Here is a 9,570-nt window from a genome sequence, read left to right as displayed (position 1 = left end):
GTGCCTTCCTATCAATCAGCAACCCACTGTTCTTTCAGATCAGAATGAAGCGAGTACTTATATTTTTGCAGCTGGATCTCCAAACAAGATAGTGCTTCAGGATTATCAAGATCCCTTTGGCATTCTTCTGCAAGCATTAGAAAAGATAAATGTTGCCTGGTTCATTATCATAAGCTTTGGTTTCAGTGGTTATTTTGAGTTGCCTACAGGTTCATCGTTTCGCCTGCTCGAGATAAGCAAGAGCAGAAATTTGGTATGTAGCCATCTGCTGGATTGGTTACATTGGAAAGCTCATTATACATGATTATACATATTTCATTAGTATGCTGGTGGTTGTCATCATGATTCCAAATCTTGATGGATTGCTGCCGTTTTTCCAAAAGCTTTGTAAAGTTTTGTTTTAAGTCGGTCATGAGTCATTTGTGTTTGGTCTGTTGAGTGAGTTTTTTCAAGTTATTTCGGTTTGCCATCGAGTCGGTTTGAGTCAAGTTTCAGTTAAGTTTCAGTCAGTTTTCAGTCAAGTTTTCATTCAATAAATGAGTCAAAGTTTTGTGTCAAAGGTGTAAATAATGACTCCATCGCCCAATGGTTGCAAGCACTGGTCTGCTCTCCCAGATGTCTAAGGTTCTTGGCACCTCCAAGGAGATACCATCCCCATTGGAGCCAATGTTAGTGTCGGTCTTGAAAGCCCTCCATCAGTGATCAAAGCTCTTTGCATTTGCATTAGTAGGTGTCTCATCAGTGTCAAAATTTGCATCCCGTTAGGCATGCCATAATCCTGATGGAGGAGCTGGTCTATTCATACCCCTCTTGGCTTTGCTGGATCAGGTCATATCAGTCATTGAGTTTGTCAAGCTGCTCTTGTTTGGTCTTAATGTCAAAATTCTAGGTCTAGGGTTTTGGTCAGTTGTTTTAGCAAGGTCATGTCTCTGAAAGTCCTTGAGTGACCAGCAAGCCAGAGGGAGGATGGTAAACATGTTCCTTTGAAATTTTCATCATGTACAGTTCATTTTTAACCTTGGATTTAAAAACCCTGTTTTTAAAGCCAAGGTCATGATAATTTTTGTAAAAAGAATAAATTTCCAAAATGTCTTCAAAAAGGCAGCAACAACCCTGGTCCCCTTGCCACAGTCCTTCAGATGATCTACCTGCAAAAAGAATCAGGTCAAAGCACTCAAAAAGTCAACTTCAGGATAAAGGAAACCAAGAAAATCAGTGTTTTAAAAAGTGTCAAAATAGACTTTATAAAGTGGGTTTATGGATGAAATTTTTTCAAATGAGATTATAAAAGGTAATGTTCCCTCCTTTCACTCTCATTGTGCATTTCAAGCTTGCAAGAGAGATTGTGAGAGAGTGATAGGCGAAGGAGGCGAAATTGCAACGATTTCGGGCAGTTTGCAGGTGCGCGACCCGTCCAGGCTTGTGCGCGACCTGTTGGGCGGTGCGCGACCCGTCCAGCGCACTTCGGCAGTGTAAAATTATAACGGGCGCGACCCGTTGGGCTGTGCGCGACCCGTTCAACTGTCTGCCACCAAAACTTCAATCAAATTCCTTCATTCCACTTGAAATTTGCTCAATCGGTCGAGGTAGGCTCTTAATGCATGGTTGTTGATATTGATGGTGAAAATAAGGATGTATGCTATGATTTCATCTTCTAAATTTGCAAATGAATGGATTAATATGGCTGCTTGCTAATGTTTGTAAAATGCTAGGGTTTTGTGACTGTTTCAAGTGTTTTTGTCCCATTTGGTCCCTTCCCTCTTTTCCTCTTTCATTCATAGTCATGCTTGCATCTCTGTCCCATACTATTTGTACATAAAATGTTGACTTTTTCCCCCATCCCTAAGCTATAAACCCTATCTCTCTCACAAGCACACAAAACCCTAATTCCCTCTACCATACACATGCAAAAAATAAAACAAAAAGAAAAGATACATTTGTAAATAAAGAAAGCGTCATGTGAAAATAAATGTTGTTGTATATCTAGAGGCATGTACATAACCCTTATATACCCTTGACATCCCCTTGTACATGAAAACCTTCCCTCTATGTGAAAACAATGTGCACGTACTCCTTAAGAACAAAAAGAGCAAAAATTTGCCTTATGACACACATGAACTCCTATAAGCAAATTTGGTGTATGGTGTCCCTATGACCCTATTGATACATGTATGCCCCTACCATGTTCATTATCATACATGTTTTTGTCCCATATGAGATGTTTTTTGCAAATGATTTCCCAATGTTAAAATGTGTTCCTATATGCATGACAATTTGTAAAGTTTCCCTTGAAAATTCCCTGTTATTTTCATATATTCCCATTCCTCGTTAAGAAGTTCCCTCCCCTAACATTCCTCTCATGTTTTTTCCCCTTGAAACAGCATAGAGTTCAGTACTTTTGCAGGCAAAGGCAGCAGTTCAATTTGTCCTTCAGTTTGCCCACCTTGCTCCAAAACCATGTCAGATACCGAGACTTATGAGCAAGGTGATGACCATTCATCATCTACAGAGATTGAGGAAAAGAGGAGGCCTCGTAGAGGAGGGGTGAATTTCATATTGACACCCGAGGTGATCTCAGAGGCTACAGGGATACCAAATGTGGGTGAGGTGTGGCCTAAGCGCAGATTGCTTGATTTTGTTCACTTTGAGCCTTATGTCCGGCCATCATTTGTGAGACTGTTGACGGGTGTTTTCCCATTCAGATTTCTTCGGAGTGAGTATGCCCCCCTCATGAGACTTATCATGCATTATTTTACATGTGAGGGCAGATTTTCACAGGTGTATTCATATCACATTCGCCTGTTGATGCATTTCACCCGGGTGAGGATGATGAACCTCCCGGTCTTCCTGTTTCAGAACATTCAGAGGATGGTGCCCATGTTGCAGAGGAAGACCCCGGCCCAGCAGTAGAGGAGCCTTTGTCACTATGGTTTGATCCAGCTTATAGTCTCTCATCAGTTGACTCAGCAGGGTATCTCATGGGAGGAGTTCATCTCCCGTGAGTTTTTCACAGTGCCACCTCAGCCACATCAGGAGGCTATTCATGAGGAGGGAGGACCAGCTCAGCAGCCTGATGCTCCCATCACCCGACATGTCAGCTCCACTCCTATGGTCACCTATCAGAAAGGCCCAAGGGCCTTATTTGCAGCAGCTAAGCGAGTATTATCTCCACAGCGGGTGGAAGGGGTCTCACCTTCATCTTCAGAGCAGCGAGTGTTATCTCCATAGTAGGTGGAAGGGGCCTCGTTTTCTTCGCCAGCACAGGTATTGCAGAGGGGCAAAGAGCCCATGGTTCATGAGGATCCGGTGATTGATCTTGAGGTCAGTTCTCCTAGCCAAGAGGCAAAGGAGATCATTCAGCAGCTCAGGGCCGAGAATGATGTTTTGCAGCGGAGACTTGAGGGTGCCCAATGGACCATCACATATCTAGAGCAGCGAAACACACAGCTGGAGGAGGAGAAGGCACTTGATGAGATTTGGAGGATTCGTAGTGACCGAGTCCTAAACCGTAGGAGGCCCGGTGACCCATTGCCTGTTGACCGAGAGTCATTGCTTATTCAGGAGAATGCCCACTTGGAGAGGCTGTTGTCTAAGGCCAACCAAGAGAAAAAGCTGCTAAGGAACATGAAAAACCACTATTGGGCTAGGATGCATGTTTGTAAAGCAAAGATGAAAATGTTCCAAAGAAGGTTGACCGAGGCTCTTAAGAGGAAGAAGAAGACCAACCCCCTCCGCATCTTGGCCGAGGCTTCTCTCACTCATCATGACACCCACTAGCCTCTTCACAGCACCAAGCACAAAAAATTTTGGAAGTTTTGGCTCATTTTTGACATTTTTGGGCAATTTACAGGTTTTGGCTTCTCAACGGGTCTCACCCCTGGTGAGACCCTTTGTCATCGTAGCTTCGTTTTGCGAAAACTCAGCATTGCTAGATTTTTCATGCAAAGTTACACATGTCTATGGATGGATTTGAGTTTTCATGAAGTTTTGGGCCTCCAAAAGGTCAAAATACAACCAAATTTTGACTTTCTGCCCCTTTTTTGAGCTGCAGAAGTAGTCTTGGGAGAATTAACTTTTGACTGGGCAAATGACCTCCAAATCCAAAAATTTCGGTTGGGTTGGAAAGTAGACTCAGAGACCTTTCCAACGAGCTATCCTGCACCTCATTCTGACACCGGGAAGGCCTCCAAACAGGGCTCCAAAGTGCGCGACCCGTTGAGGAGGATGTGCGCGACCCGTTGAGGAATTTGTGCCAGATTTGACCAGTTCAGCCCAGAATTTGTAGTTTAGCTCCAGTTTGACTTTCTGAGGTCGATGGTGGTCCTTTTGAATGTACTTGTGGCACTTTTTGGATACTTTTACCCTTGTTTTACTCTTCTAGAAGTTTCTCTCATGTAAAAGGGTAAAATTGACTGTATGAACTGGTTTCCAAGTTTTTAGAGGCAAGTTGTTTTGACTGCCTATTTTGTAGTGCTTAGTTTAGAAGTTGTTCATATAGCTCCTAGGATAGTGAGCTCGACCCATGGAGGCAAGGAAATAGGTTAGATCATCTATATTATGTACTTTCATGCTCATTTTCAAGGTTGGACTCTTGAGGGAGGAGCTATCATTGTATATTTCACTTGTATCTCTGCAATTTTTGGCTAAGGAAGACCAGGGTTTTGCAGTCATCTTTGGGATTCTTGTGGACTCAGGTGTTGATGGTGTGTTTCTTCATGTTATTGTAAGCTTTTTTATGTGATTCATTTCCTTTCTATACTACTGCATATTAAACAAATGAAGTGATAAAGTCATAATTCATGCTTGCCATGCTCTACTTTTAAATTTGTTTAATTTCTATGTTTTCTGTTGTCTAAAGAGAATTCAAATCCATTGTTTGCTCTCTTTAGCCTTCTTATCTTTCTTCCTAATCATCCACTTCAGCTAAAGACATCAATACAGGTTCCTACCTTGCCCCAAAGACCCCCCTGCAGAAACTGTGTCCAATCCCCGCACCCTAAATTGCAGTTCCTCAAATTGCCACCAAAAACCCAAAAAACCCCCAAATCAACCTTCAAATCAGTTTACTAGCCTAATATCAGTGTTACCTTGATTGGTCATCTCTTCCTATTGAAAATTTACCGAGATTGACCGGAGAGAGCCTTCTCCTGCCCCGTAGGGCTAGCTACGAGGCTGAATGGTTTGATGTAGCTTTGAGATTTGCCTTTTCAGCCTGAGGTGAAATTTCAAGTGCTAACACGTACATTCTGCAATTTTCTAGTTGCAAGAGAGATTACTGCTTTCTGTCCAATGCGTGAGGATAAAAGCAGCATACCATTAATGTTTTTGGGAAAAGATAACATTTTATGGATTTGAATGAAAACGATGAAGAGGATAATAATCCTCTCAACATATTTTTCTCACCCAGCAGATAGATTCTTCTAGTCAATCAAGGAATGATGCTACTGCTTTTCTATGATCCCTTTCAGAACCCTTATCGTTTTCTTTGGCCTTTTCTTAATTCTTCGAGGGAAACAATATTGTTGTCTTTGTTGCCAACTTGCATGCCTCCAACTTGTGATAAGATACTCGAAAGATGGCCGATGACTGTTGTGGCTTTAACATCATCCTAAAAGCACGGTTATACCGCCAACCCAATCAGCGTACGCCCAATGCTATCTAAATCGAATATAGACATACTAATTTCTTAGACCTCCCATCCACGCTAATACAATGTTTTGTTCGAAACCCCAAACTTACCTAAACATATAATTGGCACAACACTTCAGACTCTAAAGTTTGTTTACTTCCAATTTATGAAATCATTTCAGATTTTTGCATGTACTCATGCCATTACATATCTAGCTCCTACGAATGAAAGTGATATAAATACATTGTTTTTGTAGCACCCACGACAGATATTCCAGCACATACATCCAGAACAGATCTCACAACAACTATAAGTGTTGCCTTATTAGTGCAAGGGAAAACGCAAACGTTTCTGTCCCTAGTCAAGTCTAGTGCTCCAAGGAAGATTACTGTCTGCTTATCATTCTGAAATGATGAAGGGGCAGTTCTACTGGGCTTATACAGGGAGTCAACCATAACCCTGCGAATAAGAGTAAATTGCAGTGATTTACTGTGCATTGACTCTACTTTTCTCAAATCCCCAGTCAAGGACGTCAAAAACAATGGCGGCTAAGAATGATTGCATAAAACAGCTATACTACTACCGTTGGAATCCTGATAGCACGAAAATTTTATGATTTCCGGCAATTGCCAACTATGTGCTGACCAGGACTTCTCCGTAGGGCCAAGGAGCTTGACTTGGTTGTAGTGTTTGTCCAATCATCGCATAGATGATATTGCATGTGTTTATTGTCGACTTCACTATCTTTGGTAATGCATACACCCAGTCCAATGTAATTCTGCTCCCAATCATTATCAACTACTGTTACACCTCCCAACAACAACATGGTGTGATGGGGTGACTCAGACGAAAAATGGCACTGACATCATAGCCTGCACTGCATTCTTGTCTTGTCTTCCATCATCCCCCAATTTCGGCTTTGTAACTCCATTTCATTATACATACTTCTGATAAAATTGTAGGAGCAGCATTTTCATATTTTTAGAAGTCTATGTAAATTTACTTTGATATCCATTTGTGGTAAAATTGGTTGAATTGATCCAAATTTTTGACCCACGAGGTCTTTCAAGAATTCATGTTTCGGTATACAACTTAATGCATAGAAACTCCTCATTAAATGTAATCGGTTTCTATATATATTGGATACAAAGGTCAGCGCTTCCTCATTTATTTACTCAAAATTTTAATACTTCAATTCATCCATTACAACCCTCATGCCCCAATTTAAACAATTAATATCCTTGTTATGTAAATAATATTATACATAGGTGAAGTTTATATTATTGACCCCTCAATGACCATGTTAATATTTGGATTCATTCTGAAAGAATCCTAATTTCCTTTAACGCCAAGGAATCATAGTCTAGGTTTAAACTTCAGCTTATGAATTATAGACTAAATATCGTTAATAAAAATGTTGCAGTAGGTGAATTGGTCCATAGGCCTCAGTGTTTGAGCCTAGGCTCTGATACCATTTGTAACGAACCTCCTGAGCCTACCCGGAAAACCCGCTACTAGGCTCCATAAGTATAATTTTAACGAGAACAAACAACCTTACTTTTAAGGTATTTGCTCCTGATTGCATGCTATAACATTTTCAGTTATAAGATTTTTCATGTCAGTAAGATTAACAACCTTCAATTCCTTTGTCCAGCATGACTCCTAACATGTAACCCATAACATTTGTTAATTGGTTTCTCCATCAACATTTAATAGCTTAATTCTAATGCAGTTAACCTATCCATGCATCAGAATGACTACCCAACCTTTATGCAGGGCATAGAAACCCATTCCCTTATTAACGATACAGTTATCATAATTCAATCGCATGCATAAGCATTTATCATCTAACAATAAGGTCGGTTATGTCCTTAATTTAAAATTATAATCATGTTAGATTCAACGACTATCTCAAATATTTATGAACATACAATAACAAGTTTAGTGAAAGTAGTTCCGTTCTTATTGATGGCCCCATGCGAAATCTATCAGCGAATAGATAGTTCCATAGCCACAATGATAGTAACCACCTAATAATCCTCTACTACTAATTTTACTTTTGAAAGTAATAGCATAACATAAATAAGGATGATACCATTGGCATAGTACAATTTACACAACCGACATAACTTATGTAATATGAATACAGATTCATTATCCAGATAACACATAAGTTAGGAGTAATACATAACCACTACCCCCCCTACAGATCGATATGTTATACTCTTCTACTAGTTTAACTTGAACCCACATTAAAACCATAAATGCTATATGCATAAACTACAATTTCTTCCATACCAATATATATCGCGTCAGTTACATAAATGAAACAATAATTGGAACATAAGGGTAAGAGTCCAACATACAACCATTCCATTCAAATGACAACAACTAAATCTCACTGGAGGGAGGAGCACCACCACCCAGCCATGAATCACCTCTAATTCCCCCCGAGCCGAAGATCTTGCCAAGGATCAACTGTCTCCAATTGACCAATGCACTGGGTATTTAATACCCTCTTTCATGATTTAGTTACCATTAGCGGTGTCCCGCTTTATGGATTTTTCCATTTGCCTAGGTCTTATCCGGAAAAGCTCGTCTTTATCTCCACGACGCTTTTCCACATAAAATCTTGCCTTTATCTCCCGCAAAGCTTTTATGTTCGATGGATCTTTATCTCCCATCCATCCGATGGATATCCAATCCATCCAATCTTATCTAGAATCACATCTAGAAGCTTATCATGAAAGATTCATCTCTATCCCATTCCTCATGGGATTTGGCAATCATCTCCTCTCTCTTGGTGCTCCACCCTCCAAGTGATTTATTTTATTAATTTATTTAATAATACATTTGCTTTTCATATTACATATCACCTACCTTTCCTCAGCTTAGGTGTAGAATAGTTTAACCCACAAAGGAGGGTATCAAACCTAGCTTCCCTCAACTTAGGTTTACAAACATTTAACACACAAGGGAGGATATCACACCTAGCTTTACTTTAGCTTAGGTTTACAATAATGTAGTACACAAGGGAGGGGTGTTACACTAAAATGGAATAAATTAACTATGACAGCCTATACAAACGTAGATTGGGAAGGTAGTGTTAATGATCGAAAAAAAAAAACAGTGGGGCGGCCTTCTACTTGGGTGATTCTCTTTTATCATGGTTGAGATAGAAGCAATCTTTAGTATCCTTGTCTACAAGAGATGAAGAATACATAGCAGCAACACTACATGTTGTACTCAGGTCCTCTTGATGAAGCAAACTCAGCAAGATCTTTAGGTGAAGTATGATGAGCCCATTCCAATATTCTGTCACAACACCAATGCCATAAGTCCCTTCAAGAATCTTGTGATGCATTCAAAAACCAAACATATTCCTATTAAATACAAATTTCTTTGGGAACAAGGTGTAGAGAAGAATATCATGGTAGAGTACATTACGAAAAAGGAATAGATAGCAGACATCTTCACCAAGCCTCTACCACGTGAGACATTTGAGTATCTTCAACAAAAGCTCAGCGTAATTACATGATCACATTGATCAACATTCCATCATGCCAAGAAGATAGGGAGAGAAAGGCATATTGTAGAAGGACAGAGGAAGATACTTCGTCATGGATAGTTGCCCTTTGTTATTGATGTGAAAAGGGGAGAGAAATTAGGAGAGGAATATCAAAAGCATGAAGATATGGTGAGCAACAATCCCAGGGGAGTAAGGGTGCTGTCATCAATGTCAAAGAGGTAGATTGTTGGAATTTTCTTGGCATTGGTGCCATTCCAAGCACTAGCTAAAAGAAGCCCCACAGTTGTTAAGGTAAATGAATGGGAGGATAAATGAATTTGTTGGCGAGACCACCATGAGTTGATTGTGATCATCATTTTGTTTCTAACGGTAGGTGGCATGCCACATAACTCCTCATGTTTGAGGAGATATG

This window comes from Pinus tabuliformis, chromosome 6 (genome assembly GCF_031772625.1).
Source record: "Pinus tabuliformis cultivar Carrire ecotype Pingquan chromosome 6, CPIR1, whole genome shotgun sequence".
Taxonomy (NCBI): Eukaryota; Viridiplantae; Streptophyta; class Pinopsida; order Pinales; family Pinaceae; genus Pinus; species Pinus tabuliformis.
The sequence above is the reverse complement of the archived record's forward strand: the minus strand, read 5'-3'. Positions refer to the sequence as shown.